This window comes from Cervus canadensis, chromosome 21, assembly GCF_019320065.1.
Source record: "Cervus canadensis isolate Bull #8, Minnesota chromosome 21, ASM1932006v1, whole genome shotgun sequence".
Classification (NCBI taxonomy): domain Eukaryota; kingdom Metazoa; phylum Chordata; class Mammalia; order Artiodactyla; family Cervidae; genus Cervus; species Cervus canadensis.
The window spans coordinates 34771172-34785697 of record NC_057406.1 but is presented as its reverse complement, the minus strand read 5'-3'; the positions used below and the strand labels follow the sequence as shown (position 1 = coordinate 34785697).

The 14526-nt window shown below is 40.7% G+C and overlaps 1 long non-coding RNA gene across 1 annotated transcript; it reads left to right on the top strand.

Moving 5' to 3' along the window:
- The first annotated feature begins 1047 nt into the window (after positions 1–1047).
- On the top strand, positions 1048–13231 carry LOC122423774. Its single transcript, XR_006264217.1, has 3 exons — positions 1048–1157; positions 1285–1381; positions 12450–13231. It is a non-coding gene; the product is annotated as an uncharacterized LOC122423774 (long non-coding RNA).
- The last annotated feature ends 1295 nt before the right edge of the window (positions 13232–14526 follow it).

The following is a 14526-nucleotide window of genomic DNA, read 5'->3' as shown; positions in this document are numbered from 1 at the left end:
AGTGTTAGTCTCTCCGTTGTGTCCGACTCTTTGCAACCCCATTGACCGCAGCCCGCCAGGCTCCTCTGTCCATGGAATGCTCCAGGCAAGAATAATGGAGAGTAAAATGCGCCCCCCCCTTTCTTTTTAAAATCTGGGGGCTATAACCCAGTTCCTAAAAAAATTGTCTAGATATGTAAGACAACTGTTGACACCTGATGCTTTGTGGGTATTGATGCAGAGACAGTAGTTTCCCCTGACTCTTGAGTGTGGGCTAAATTTGGAGGAGATAATCCAGGCATGAATGTGGCTGGCAGGCTGGGGAGTTCCTCCTGGGTCAGGGCGGTGCCGTCCAGCTGTGAGTCTGCCGTATTAATACCTCCTATTTGTCTTCTCTGATTACTGCTGGTGAGGCTGGCTTCTGGCACTTGCTGAGGAGAGCAATGGGGAAGCCTCCATGTCCAAGGTGTCACATTGCTCTCTGTCCCCTTGGGTTCCACCTAAGGACACCACTGCTGAGTTACCAGATTGTCCCCTGGAGAAAGACTATAAAAGCACTAAGCTTTCTTTCTTCTTGTATGTTTTGAGACATTTTTCTATTTCTTTTCCTCCAACTTTTAAACCTTTAAAAATATATATTTTGATGGTATTTTAAAGTCTGTATAAATTAATTATATTTATCTTTAATCCTACTCTCATATTCTATTTTATATCTTCCTTATTACCCTGTTCACCTTCAACCTTTTTTATTTTGATTTTCATCTGTTTAAGATTATTTCATAACTTTCATTCTTATTTTAATTTTAATAGTTAACCCTCTGGTATCCTTGCAAATTTTACTTTCTTGTTCTCATCTTTATTCAGCTTATTTTGTAGTCCATGTTGTACTTTCTGTTTTGTAAGATTTTATAATTCTCCTGGTTTAAGATTTCACCTTGTTTTTCCTTGAAGAGTTTCTTATTTCTCAGTTTTCAGCTTTTAATTGGTTTTAAGTCTTCCAGAATCTTTTAGGATCACATTTTAATCTGTATTCTCTCTTCCCTTCCTTTTTGGCTCTGTAATTTTCTACATTTTCTCTTATTTATTATCTGTCAATCAGTCTAGTTCAAATAATTATTTGTAAGAAGCACATTGAAATTAAGAAAATATCTGCCCCTTACTATCTGCCAGTCATCACTGTAAGTACTTTTTTTTTTTTGCATTGATGTTTTTTTGACACAGCTTTCTATCTTATCTTGATCTGCATATTGTGTATTTTTTAATCTATGGTTTCTAATGTTTTAATTAATTTCTTTTGTTTGCAAGGAACAGACTCACTCCAATTCCCTCAAGTGATGGCATTTTATTTTAAGAATGAATGTACAAAAGAGGAGACAGGAGTCTCAGCCACTCTGCTGACCAGGTATCGTGCCTATCCTATGGACCGTCTTCATCAAGAGCTAAAACTGTTACGCATTTGGGCACCAGAAAAAAAATTTAGAAGCAAATGTCATATCAAAGTGGGAATCTTCATTCTGTTCTTTGTTAATACCCGTAACCTAACTAAATCTGAATTTCAAAGAAGAGAATCTTATCAATATCCAGGAATGAGAATCAAGCTACCCAAAAGGGGAAAAAGAGGAAAAGTTCAGGTAGCTCCAGATTCTTCCACAGCAACATTCACTGCAGAGGACAGAGGAGTAGCCTCGTTACCCGGAAGTGTGGTGCATGAACCAGCAGCATTGGCATTTGGGGGAAGCTTATTAGAGAAGCAGGATTTCAGTTGCCATTCCATAGCTGTTGAATCAGAATCTGTGCTTGACCAGATTTTCGGGTTACTCCTAGGCTGTTTCTTTGAACTTTGCTTGCAATTTTCTTTGGTCCTTTGTTTTTCTTTTTCCTAAGAAAGCCTATTTATGTAAATTTTTTTTGAAATTGGGAGTATTTGTTTGCAAATTAGAACCACTTGAGGAATTTCTTAAAAACCTCTGTTGCATGAATCATATGCTCAGAGAACTTGATTGAATTGGTCTGAGAGGATGACCAGAAGCCAACAGTTTTTCCGAAACTGCCAAGGTCATTACAAAACGCAACTCAGACTGAAAATCATTGAATAAAGGGAAACCAAATCCATGAACCCCTTTTTCAGCAAAAAATTACTGAAGGATCGACACTTAGAGAACAGAGAAATGAATCAAAAGGAAGAGTTCAGAAATGAAGACGCTGCGGTGAAATAATTATTGAGGTAAATAAAAAATACACTACCCCTAAATAACTCGAAATTTCAGTTAGATAATATCTAATTGGCACTCCAGAAGGTAGAGTATACCCTCTAAATTTCTACTTATGTTTGGGGCCCCCTCTGTCCCCAAATCCATTACTTTTTGTGTTTTCTATCATTTGTCCTCAGGGGTTCACACAAGTGATGGCTGCTCCTGGTCCCTCCTTTTGTCACGTCATCCCTGACAAGCTCTTCTTCAGCTGAAAGACTTGACAATGAGAATGGTGACCTAGCTTACCAGTCTGCTCTGGGTTTCTAAAAGAGTGCCGGAAGTATGGACTAGAAGACTAGGGAAAGCCTTGTGATACTAGATTAGAGTTAGAAGGATCAGTGTGAACTCATGATGGCATTTATATAAACTGCACAGCTCCTGCCTCTGAGGCCCTGCCTTGCAGATTCCAGTGCTTCAGCTGCCCGAGGCCCCATCTCCTCCTCCTCAACTCAGAGGGACCGCTGCTCTCAGCTTAGATTCCTGATCGCTACACTGCGAGCAGGTGAATTTCCCCAGGCAGACAGCCGGGAGTCATGAGGCTCCCCTCTTAGGTTTCCCTGCCTTCAGGGATTGATTCTTTGCCCGCTCTACCCTGTGTTGTTGCTTCTCCAATGTCTGAAAACACTTGCTTAGACTTTTTGTCTAATTTTATAGTTAAGGTGAGAAGGTTAGTACCAGATCCTCCATCATAGACAAAAACAGAAATGCTGAAATATATGGTATTTGATGATAGTATTGTATTTATGTAAAATTTCCTGGAATTGATCACTGTAGTGTGACTATGAAAGAACTCCTTATTCTTGGGATATACATGTGGAAGTATTTGGGACAAAGCTGTCTACAACTTACTCTGAAACGGTTTAGTCAAAACAATAACAATACAAATAGTATTAATACCAGATTTATAGAGGAAGTGAGAGAGACTGATAAAGCATGTATGGAAGATGCTCTCAGGGAGAAACTAGACGAAGATATATGGGAATTCGTCACGCTATTCTTGTTAACTTTCCTGGAAGTTTGAAGTGTTTTCAAAATAAATAGTAAACAAAACATCCCGCTTGAGTGTAGACTGGGATCAGGCTTCACATCCAAAGTTAGTATGGAAAGAAAAAGTAGTAATTTATAGTGAAGAACCCTGGGAAGTACCACCTTCACTCAGAGATCAGGGTCGACATCACCACCTGTAAGTTATGTGGACATCAAGTACCCACTGACACTATGTGATGAACAGATTTTCTTAACTCAAAATTCACAACCCAAACTAAGAACTAAAGGGGATGCTTAAATACATGTTCCCTTAAATACATTTTCAAATAGATAAATATTAGCCATATCATTTATGTCTACCTAATTTAAATAGCATCTGTCTCTAGAGAAATAAGGATGATATATCTGTATTTATCAACTCCATCCTAGTTCTAGAGTCCTGAGAAATTCATGACATTGAGAAATTAGGTGCTCTAGCCACAGTCCTCCTACCCAGCCCCACTCAGCAGAATGGTAGTTTGGATCTCCCTCACTGTGAGACCTCTGTGTTACCTGTCGATGAAGGCCTACCTTCTTACAGCTGACCTGGCTTGCACCCAGATTGTCCAGTTTCAAAGGACTGGATGTCAAGCTGTTGAGTTGGCTTGTCATGTCAGTGAACTCTCCACCTGCCTGTGGAGACTAGGACTCCTTTCCTGGAAAGTTGGCTGTGGTAAGGACCTAGATGCGCTGGCTCTCCTCACAGGATTTAGCATCAGCCTGCAAGACATCTGGAAGTTTAATACTCAGCTCCCCTCCCCACATTTGTGGTTTTAGTCATTTTTCTTTCTGGCTGTTGGGAATAGATATTTTGGCAGAGTTAAAGGTGAATTGCCCATCTTTATTATTTTTTCAATTTTATTGGAAAATAGTTGATTTATGGTAAAGAGTCTGTCTGCAATGCAGGAGACCCAGGTTCGATCCCTGGGTCAGGAAGATCTTCTGGAGAAGGAAATGGCAACCCACTCCAGTATTCTTGCCTGGGAAATCCCATGGGCAGAAGAGCTTGGCGGGCTACAATCCATGGGTCGGAAAGAGTTGGACACAGCTGAGTGACTGACACATGCGCGTGCATGCCTATACACACACACACACGCTGGGGCTTCCCTGGTGGCTCAGTGGTAAAGACTCTGACTGCAATGCCATAGACATGGGTTCAGTCTCTGGATCAGGAAGATCCCCTGGAGGCGGGGGAATGGCAAACCTCTCCAGTATTCTTGCCTGGAGAATCCCGTGGAAAGGGGAGCCTGGTGGGCTACAGTCTATAGGGTTGCAAAGAGTCAGACGCAATTAAAGTGACTTAGCACGCAGGCATAGTTAATTTACAATATGTGTTAGTTTCAGGTGTACAACAAAATGATTCAGTTATACATAAATTCATTATTTTTTAGATTCTTTTCCCATGTAGGTCATTACAGAATATTGAGCATAGTTCTCTGTGCTTTACAGTAGGTCTTTGTTGGTTATCTATTTTATATATAGTAGTGAGTGATTCTTAATCCTGGGAATTTTTTTTTTGATGGTGTCACGTGGCTTGTGGGATCTTAGTTCCTCAACCAGGGATTGAACCCTTCCCTTGGCAATCAAAGTGTGGAATCCTAACCACTGGACTGCTAAGAAACTCCTGAATTGCTCATCTTTACATCTGTCAAGCTCCAAAGTACTGTTATCAAGAATTCAGGGTTATATTTCAGGAATATTTTTCCTTCAGTTTGGATCTAGGTTTACAATAAACTGTAAATGTTTTGTCTTACCATTGATGGATTCTGCCCAAAAAACACATAGCTGATTTGAAGTGCTTGTCACCCCTTTCCTCTCACAGAGGGAGAATGCATGCTCTTTGGCTCACACAGACAGCAAAGTAACTGAGCCAGAATAGGACAAAAATAATGTCTCCTAAATTCTATTTTGGAATTTTCCTCAAATGTCCTCACTTAGAATACTTCCAGTGGACTTACTTTTCTTGCTGCTGCTCATGAAGTTATACTGATTATATTGACCAGGTAGGCTATTGGGTTTTGGTTAATTATTAATTTGGATAGCCCCAGTACCTAAAACCATGCCTGGCATTAAGTACATATTTTAAAAATTAGCTAGTGCATCCATTCACCCATAAAATCAATGGACCTTCTAAAAGTTTAATATCTCTAATATTGGAAATAGGTAAAATTTGGCAGTATTGATAATTTATTATGTAGTTGAGAAAAGCATTGCATTACTTTTTACTTCATGGGCTGAAAATATTTTTGAGAAAGTTTTATCTTGTGAGAATAGTATATTCTATATTTATTATAAATTGATCATTGATAAATTAACTAGGGCTTCCTAGGTGGTTCAGTGGTAAAGAATCTCCTTGACGGTGCAGGAGCCATAGGAGACATGAGTTTGATCCCTGGGTCAGGAAGATCCCCTGAAGTAGGAAATGGCAACCCACACCAGTATGCTTGCCTGGAAAATTCCATTGACAGAGGAGCCTGGTGGGCTACAGTCCATGAGGTTGCAAAAGAGACGGACACAACTGAGCACCCATGTTACTTGAGATAACATTAAATAAACTTTACAACTGACCCTAAAGAGATAAACTGGTGAAACACTATATCATGTTTTATAGCTGAAAAACATAGTTTTCCCGGGGGAGGGAGGGGAAATGTGTTGAAATGGGTATGAGGTTACTGATGTCCATAACTCTCTTTTACATTTAGACGCTAAGGTCCTTGTGATCGCAGACATCACAGAGCTCACAAAACCTCCTGGTGATGCTTGCCAGTGTTATGAGACAGGCACCGCAGAGGCTCAAGACCAGCTTGGGGGCTTCAACTGTAACCAAGATTGTTATTTCTATTTCCTTTCTCATGCTCAGCAATCCCCTATAGATTTAACTACTCTTCCCTGTCAGGTCTTCTGAAATCCACAGTAAGTAATCGGTTATTAGATCACAGTGGTGGAATGAGCGTGAAAATTTTAGAGAGCTTTTGTCCTCAAGGGGGTTGGAAGGTTGTCATCTTGTGATCTCTTTCTGAGCCTTGGCATCTTAGACAGACAGTTCGGTTCAGCTCAGTTCAGTTGCTCAGTCATGTCCGACTCTTTGTGAGCCCATGGACTGCAGCACACCAGGCCTCCCTGTCCATCACCAACTCCCAGAGTTTACTCAAACTCATGTCCATTGAGTTGGTGATGTGGTCCAACCATCTCATCCTCTGTTGTCCCCTTCTCTTCCCACATTCAATCTTTCCCAGCATCAGGGTCTTTACAAATGAGTCCGTTCTTCCCATTAGGTAGTCAAAGGATTGGAGTTTCAGCTTCAACATCAGTCCTCCCAATGAACACCCAAGACTGATCTCCTTTAGGATGGACTGGTTGGATGTCCTTGCAATCCAAGGGGCTCTCAAGAGTCTTCTCCAACACCACAGTTCAAAAGCATCAGTTCTTCTGCCCTCAGCTTTCTTTATGGTCCAACTCTCCCATCCGTACATGACTACTGGAAAAACTATAGCCTTGACTAGATGGACCTTTGTTGGCAGAGTAATGTCTCTGCTTTTTAATATGCTGTCTAGGTTGGTCATAACTTTTCCTCTCAAGGAGTAAGCGTCTTTTAATATCATTGCTGCAGTCACCATCTGCAGTGATTTTGGAACCCCCCAAAATAAAGTCAGCCACTGTTTCCCCATCTATTTGCCATGAAGTGATGGGACTAGATGCCATGATTTTCGTTTTCTGAATGTTGAGCTTTAAGCCAATTTTTCCACTCTCCTCCTTCACTTTCATCAAGAGGCATTTTAGTTCTTTTTCACTTTCTGCCATAAGGGTGGTGTCATCTGCATATCTGAGGTTATTGATATTTCTCCCAGCAATCTTGATTCTAGCTTGTGCTTCATCCAGCCCAGCGTTTCTCATGATGTACCCTGCATATAAGTTAAATAAGCAGGGTGACAATATACAGCCTTGACATACTCCTTTCCTGATTTGGAACCAGTCTGTTGTTCCATGTCCAGTTCTAACGGTTGCTTTTTGACCTGCATACAGATTTCTCAAGAGACAGGTCAGGTGGTCTGGTATTCCCATCTCTTTCAGAATTTTCCACAGTTTATTGTGATTCACACAGTCAAAGGCTTTGGCTTAGACAGACAGTACTTGCTCACTAAAGCTGGAAGGATTTCCATGTGGAGTGGAATACTCCTGACCTATTACTTTAAGGATATTGCTTAAATCTCAAGGTGTGCTCTGCAATACCCATCTTCAATGGACAAGACATTTCCAGATTATACAAATCCTACATATCACTGTGGTATATCTAGACTGGACAAATGCAGTAACCAGGATACAGGTTATCATCGGGTAATCCTATCCGTGTAAAAGCGTTGTCTGGACAGGCAAAGCAAAGGCAAAAATAGGCAAAGGTCTTGGCCTCAGCACTCTTTCCCTTTAAGCTGGGTGCTCAGCATAGCTCACCCTGTTCCATTTGAGCATTCCAATTGTAAATTCTGCTGAGATTCAAAATGCCTGGGGTGCAGATCCTGGCTCCACTGTCTAATTGCATAAACTTGGGAAAATTGCTCACACATCCTTCTGTCCATTTCCTTACCGATGTAAAGAAACGGTGATGGTATAAGATCCTTGAGTGTTTGGAGCTTCATGGATGTTCAGATGCTAAACAAACGTTAGCTGTAGTTGGTTCTTAGGAGGCAGTCTGGCACAGAGGTCAAGAGCATGGACTCTGAAGTGAGACAGCCTAGTTTCAGTCTCACTTATCCGCTTTATGACCTTAGGTGTTACTTCTTTAAATCTATGTTTCCTTGCCTGTAAAAAGGAAGATTTTAATGAGCTAAAAATAGCTATAAGGGTTAAACGACGTCATCTTAGACTTGCTGTATTTTCATTGCTTTCTGGGTGAGTCCCCTGGCCATGCTGTGGAAGCTCAGGAAGGAAGGGAGATAGGTGTGGCCTCTGCTTGGGATGAGGGATCAGCATACCCCAGCTAGGTCGGCGCTTTCTGGGGCCTCGGAGCTGCAGAGGCTCTGCAGCTCATTCCCACGCTTGCCCCTGTGGGGGGCAGTGAGGGGTGGTGGCCCTGCTCCTCGTGCTCCCCAGACAATGAGACTGATCTTCAACCTCTCCGTAGGTTGTGAAACTAGTTATCTTTGTGTCTCACCATCTAATCAGTTCTCATGTGAGGGTTTTCCTAGGTCAGAGGACCGTGAGCTCTTGGGTTCACTGTGGTCAGAGTCAATAGCCACTGAACAGGAAGCTGTTTCACGAATGAGATATGAGGTAACTCAGAATTTCTTCAAGAACTTCTGTCTGTTGCTGGGTAACAAACTCCTGTATCTAAAATCCACACAAACCTTCCATATTTCTAACCAGCACAAAACTGAATATCTGCTTAGTCAGAACATCCCAGGAGTCCCAGGCTGTCAACTACCCTGAATTGCATCCAGACAGATCTCATGTCTGGAGCCCTGAATTGCTAAGGAACTCACGTGAGTCCAGTCGGGTCAAGGTGGTCTTTTCTCAGTCTGGATGGAGGAGAGTTTGGGGGAGAATGGATACATGTTTATGTGTGGTTGAGTCCCTTTGCTGTCCAGGTGAAACTATCACAATGGTGTTAATTGGCTGTTTTCCAATATAAAGTAAAAAGCTTAAAAAGTTAAAAAAATAGAATGTGTAATGCCCTGTATCCTTGTAGCATAGTTAATGCTTAAAAAAAAAAAAAAAGATGGCCCTTCCTGAGTTAGGTGATTGTCCCCATGAACAGTCTTCGTATTTCTGGCGTGGAAAAGGGATACGACAGTGGCTATTTGCTACGTGCCCCTTACTATATATACTGCTGGGTACTGTGCTAAGCACATAGCATGTACTAATTTATGAAATGTATGAGGTAGGAGCTAACAGATAAGGAAACCCAGGCACTGAGAGATTAAGCAACTTGCTTTAGTCACACAGCCACCCTCCCCAGGCTTGTTTTGCCCTTTGCTAGTCCATACCTGATTTTAGCAACCAGTCAGAGGAAAGAAAAACAAATTTCCATAGTAATGTTTAATTTGTCCCTAATAATTGCTGAAGACTGCTTCTTTCTATCACCAAATTTACTATAAAGAATTTGATTCCAAATAGTCATATAAAAGAACTTAAAAAACTAATTTTACAGTCATGTAATTCTGACTCTAAGTAATATATATTTGTGTCCAAGAAAATGTATCATTTTATTACTGAGTTATTTTCTTAAAAATTGCTTTATCCCCCTAATGTGAAATCTTACTTTCATCTTATTTTTTTGCATATCTACTCTGCTTTTGGTTTACTGGGACCTAACCTGCCTGATATGGATAGGATTCTAATTACATGCTTCCAAAATATCCAGACGAAAATTTTATGCAGTCAATAGGGCTTCCCTGGTGGCTCAGATGGAAAGAGTCTGCCAGCAATGCAGGAGACCTGGGTTCAGTCCCTGGGTCGGGAAGATCCTCTGGAGAAGGGAATGGCAAACCACTCCAGTATTCTTGCCTGGAGAATTCCATGGACAGAGGAGCTTAGAGGGCTATAGACAAAGAATCAGACACAACTAAGCAACTAATGCTTTCACTTTTTTCACAAATTAAATGCTTCCAAAATATCCAGATGAAAATTTCACCCAGTCAATTGTTTTGTCATGTATAGTAAATAGCCTTAAATTAAATCCATATTTTTTGTTTTATTTCATTTTTCCAGAATGAGATTTTCTTTATGGTAACAATAATTTTGTTGCTATTTAGACACTTATCTGTTTAACTGCAAAATGTCTTACACCTAGTAGGCACTTCAGTTCAGTTCAGTTCAGTCCCTCAGTCATGTCCGACTCTTTGCGACCCCATGAACCACAGCACGCCAGGCCTCCCTGTCCATCACCAACTCCTGGAGTCCACCCAAACCCATGTCCATTGAGTTGGTGATGCCATCCAACCATCTCATCCTCTGTCATCCCCTTCTTCTCCTGACCTCAATCTTTCCCAGCATCAGGGTCTTTTCAAATGAGTCAGCTCTCCGCATCAGGTGGCCAAAGTATTGGAGCTTCAGCTTCAACATCAGTCCTTCCAATGAACACCCAAGACTGATCTCCTTTAGGATGGACTGGTTGGATCTCCTTGCAGTTCAAGGGACTCTCAAGAGGAGGCACTTAATAATACTTAATGAATGACATTTATTATTATGTACTTTTCACAATTCTATATTTATACCCATATAGTATGAGAATGCTCAATTTATAACTGTTTAAAAAACTATTAATCAGAAGAAAAATTTGTTCATGGACTAGCTAGTAACCATTTCTTGTTAATTACTATTCCCTTCTATGCAAACATCAAGAGTATGGTGGGGCAGGGGGCAGGGATGAGGGTGAGGTAGCTACACCCTTAGAACCTTGGATCTCAAACCTATCAGACCCAACTACTGCTACTGCTAAGTCACTTCAGTCGTGTCCGACTCTGTGCGACCCCATCCCTGGGATTCTCCAGGCAAGAACACTGGAGTGGGTTGCCATTTCCTTTTCCAATGCATAAAGGTGAAAAGTGAAAGTGAAGTCACTCAGTCATGTCTGACTCTTTGCAACCCCATGGACTGCAGCCTACCAGGCTCCTCGGTCCATGGGATTTTCCAGGCAAGAGTACTGGAGTGGGGTGCCATTGCCTTCTCCGAAAAGCCCCCTTTATATAATAAATATTTTGGTATCTTCCCTTACTACCCTGAAACAAAATCCATAGAAAATATAATTTATAATACACATAATCTAAAAATATGTAATATTTTCCCTGTAATATAAAGAAGAAATAACTGGAAAAAATATATTAATATATATGAAAATACATAGATATAGCTCTACTATAAAACACAGTGTAGTCATATGCTTACACTGATAATATGTGGAATTTAAGAGATGTAGGAAAATCTTCAAGTTGATTCTCTTGTATTCTTGACATCTTGAATGAAGACTGAGAGGCAGTATGTCTCCTACATACTAATAGGTTCCATACCAAGAACATATTCATAGGTCCAATTTGTTCATAAGTCCAACAAATTTAGCCTAGGTAAATAGGTTTATAATATGCTTGCATTTTTGAAAGTTTACAACTTGAAGGTTCATACATAGGGAACTCACTGTATTTAAATGTACACACAGAATTACCATAAATCAAAAGTTACTGACACAAACTGTTGCCAGTGTGTTCTGCTGATAACTCAGTACCACAAGCGGAGATGCTGCTGGTGACATGATCTTCAGAGATACTTCATGACTGGTAAAGTTTGGAAAAACTAAAGCACAAGTTTCCCTCGATGAACCTAGTAGTTATATTCTTGGAACGCTCAATTTTATTAAAAACACACTAGAAATGATTTGTGCTTATACATAAAATAGACTTCATTTCCAGGATCAAAAGATTATTCACAAGTTTTCCACTGGTCAACTTAAGTGTTAGTCACTTCAGTCATGTCCACCTCTTTGCAATCCCATGGACCATAGCCCACCAAGTTCCTCTGTCCATGGAATTCTCCAGGCAAGAGTACTGGAGTGGGTAGCCATTTCCTTCTCCAGGGGATCTTCCCAACCCAGGGATTGAACCTGGGTCTCCTTGAGTCTTTACCATCTGAGCCACCGGGGATGCCCTGGTAAATTTAAGGCAGGGCATTAAAAGCTGTGAGGCACACGTGATGATACTTTTTCACTGTCTGTGGTTCCCCTGTACATTGTAGGAGGTTTACCAGCCCTGCTCTCCCCTGTGTAACGTAGTGGTAGTGCCTCTAATCACTGACGCCACCAGGAATACCCTGCAGACCTCCCAATGCCCCTCGTGGGTAGAACTGCCTTTGTTGAGAAGCACCTCCCTGGACATTGGTGATAACCTGAGATATTTTTTTTTTTTTTTACAAAGTCTTTCCAAAGAGTCTGGAATATCCAGCAACGGTTCTTCTTATATTGTTTCACTGAACTTTCAATCTAGTTTTCACTTGGGAAATCTTGTTGGAGCAATTGAATATGATGCTGCTATGTTTGAGCCAACTCATCTGTAGGGCAATGCTATGCCCACTTCATGGTAACTGGATAGCTTTCCATATCTGGGCAAATAAAGTCAGTTTTGTAAACTATTTCCTTTAAAAATATGGACTTGTGGATTCTTGTTTCTGTTTAGGACACTCTGATTCTTTTTTCTTTTTTTTTTTTAGGACACTCTGATTCCTCAGTGCTTCAAGCCAAGTTGAGTGACTGAGTGTGGACTTTGTAATGGTTACTAATCCTTGGCAGTCTTGGCAGTACTGTCTGAAATCTGCACACCCTTCGTGAATTACAAAATTATTGCCTGACAGCTGCTAAGTGGCCTCAGTGAAATGAGTTGTTCCCTTTGATCAAATGCATGGGAGATAAAAATGACCAATGGCTACCAGGTTTTACAGAGAAACAGTTTAAACCATCTTTCAGACTGTATTACTTTGTCACTTTAGAAATGAGTCACAGAGTGTGAGCAAATAAAATATGTTTACTACTTATTTCTTTTCTGGCAAAGAAACACTTTAAGTCCTTGGGGGTAAGAGGCCCATATACTTTCAAAAACAATACAGCAAGGCAAATTAAAATAAACAGCAAACTTCTTAGGTAGACTTTCTGCCGGTCTCTTCAAGGACTCCTAATCCTGCCGCGTTGGAGCCCCAGAAGGTTGATGAAGGGTAGCTGCTGCCCCCTAGTGTAGGACTTCTTGTTACTGCAGGCATCTCCAGTAGCCCACTGCCAGATGCATGGGAAACAAACAAAGGTGCTATGTTTAAGTGATGCAGATAATTCAGAACTTTTAAAAGTGTATCATTCTCTTAGAATGAGTAGCTATAACACTTATTTGTAATTGTTTGAAGAAAAAGTCGTATAAATGTTTTCCTGTCATTGCTTCAAATTTGATGTTCTCATATCATTTTCTGCTTTTTCCATTTCAGGGCTGCACACCTAATGTGCAAAGCCCACTGCTAAATGAAAATGTGAGATCATTTGTTTAAAAAACAGGACAAGAGTATATTAAAATCTTTTTTCTTTTCTACTTCAACCTCTCCCTTAACTTGTTATGGTGATTTCACTTGCTATTTTAATGTAAATAATGTAAAAATTAAAAACAAAATTTTATTACTTGAATGAATTTTGTCTTTCATTCTTATATTGTGCAATATATTATGCCCCTTATCTTGTGCCCCACATGAGCTCTGACAACATTTAAAGTGTTACAGGCCCTGGACAAGTTTTGCCTACTTCACTCTGTGCAAATCCTTAAGAACAGAAAAGTGCAAATATAAGAATAAATATAATTCCATTAAGCACAAATGTAACTCAGACTGTGAAATTATTGAAACTACACAATTCGTATTTTGTAGCTCATACACACTTATGTATTTTGTTCTTCCCAGAACAATGGAAATGCTAAATAAAAGTACTTCAACTATTTTTTTTAATTTCACTTCCTGATTCATGTGCATTCAACCAACATTCTCTACCTTTGGCTTACTGATGAGTAAGTAAGGGTGGAAAGGAAAAGGGACTGTGAGTTGCCCAATGTTTTCCCCTTTTCTTCTATGTCAAAACATACAGCATAAATGCTTGGATAGATAACAGGAGGGGGAAAGAATATGATAGGGTTTCTTAGTCCTTTTGTGTTTCTTAAAACACCACTGTCTTCTATTTGAGTTGAAAGCAAGTTATGGTTCCAAAGGAGAGAATGTTCTCAGTGCTCCCACTGACTCAATCATCAATGTAGACACTTGGGTTGTAAATTAGCCTCAAATGTTGCTGAACTCCTTGGCATTGTGGGCCCACTGGGTTTCTGCGCTCATGGGACATGCAGAATGCCGTTTGCAGCTGAGGAGCCAAGGAACGATGGACATGCGTGTCTTGTGTATCTCTTCTGCTCACGTGCTCGCTCCACTCTCCCACTTGACTTCACTTAAAAATCACAAAGTCAAAAATAAAACTATCAAGAATTTCATGACAGTTACAGCAGAGCATCAGTCCACGCACGGGGAAGGCCCCCCAATTTCAGGGCCTGTACAGACTGAGGGCCCGTGGCCCTGGCCTTGTGTACGTTTCATCGGTTCCACAAATGTACATGCCAAATCTATTTTGCATGTTCGGACTTCATCAGTCCTGAATGGGAGTGTGTAATTCAGGGTCTTTGGGGGAATATGGAGGCACTTTCCTTCATGTAAAATCACCAGTCAACAGTTACTTGCAGGCAGGGGCAGCTGAAGTGACATTCTGTGACTGGAG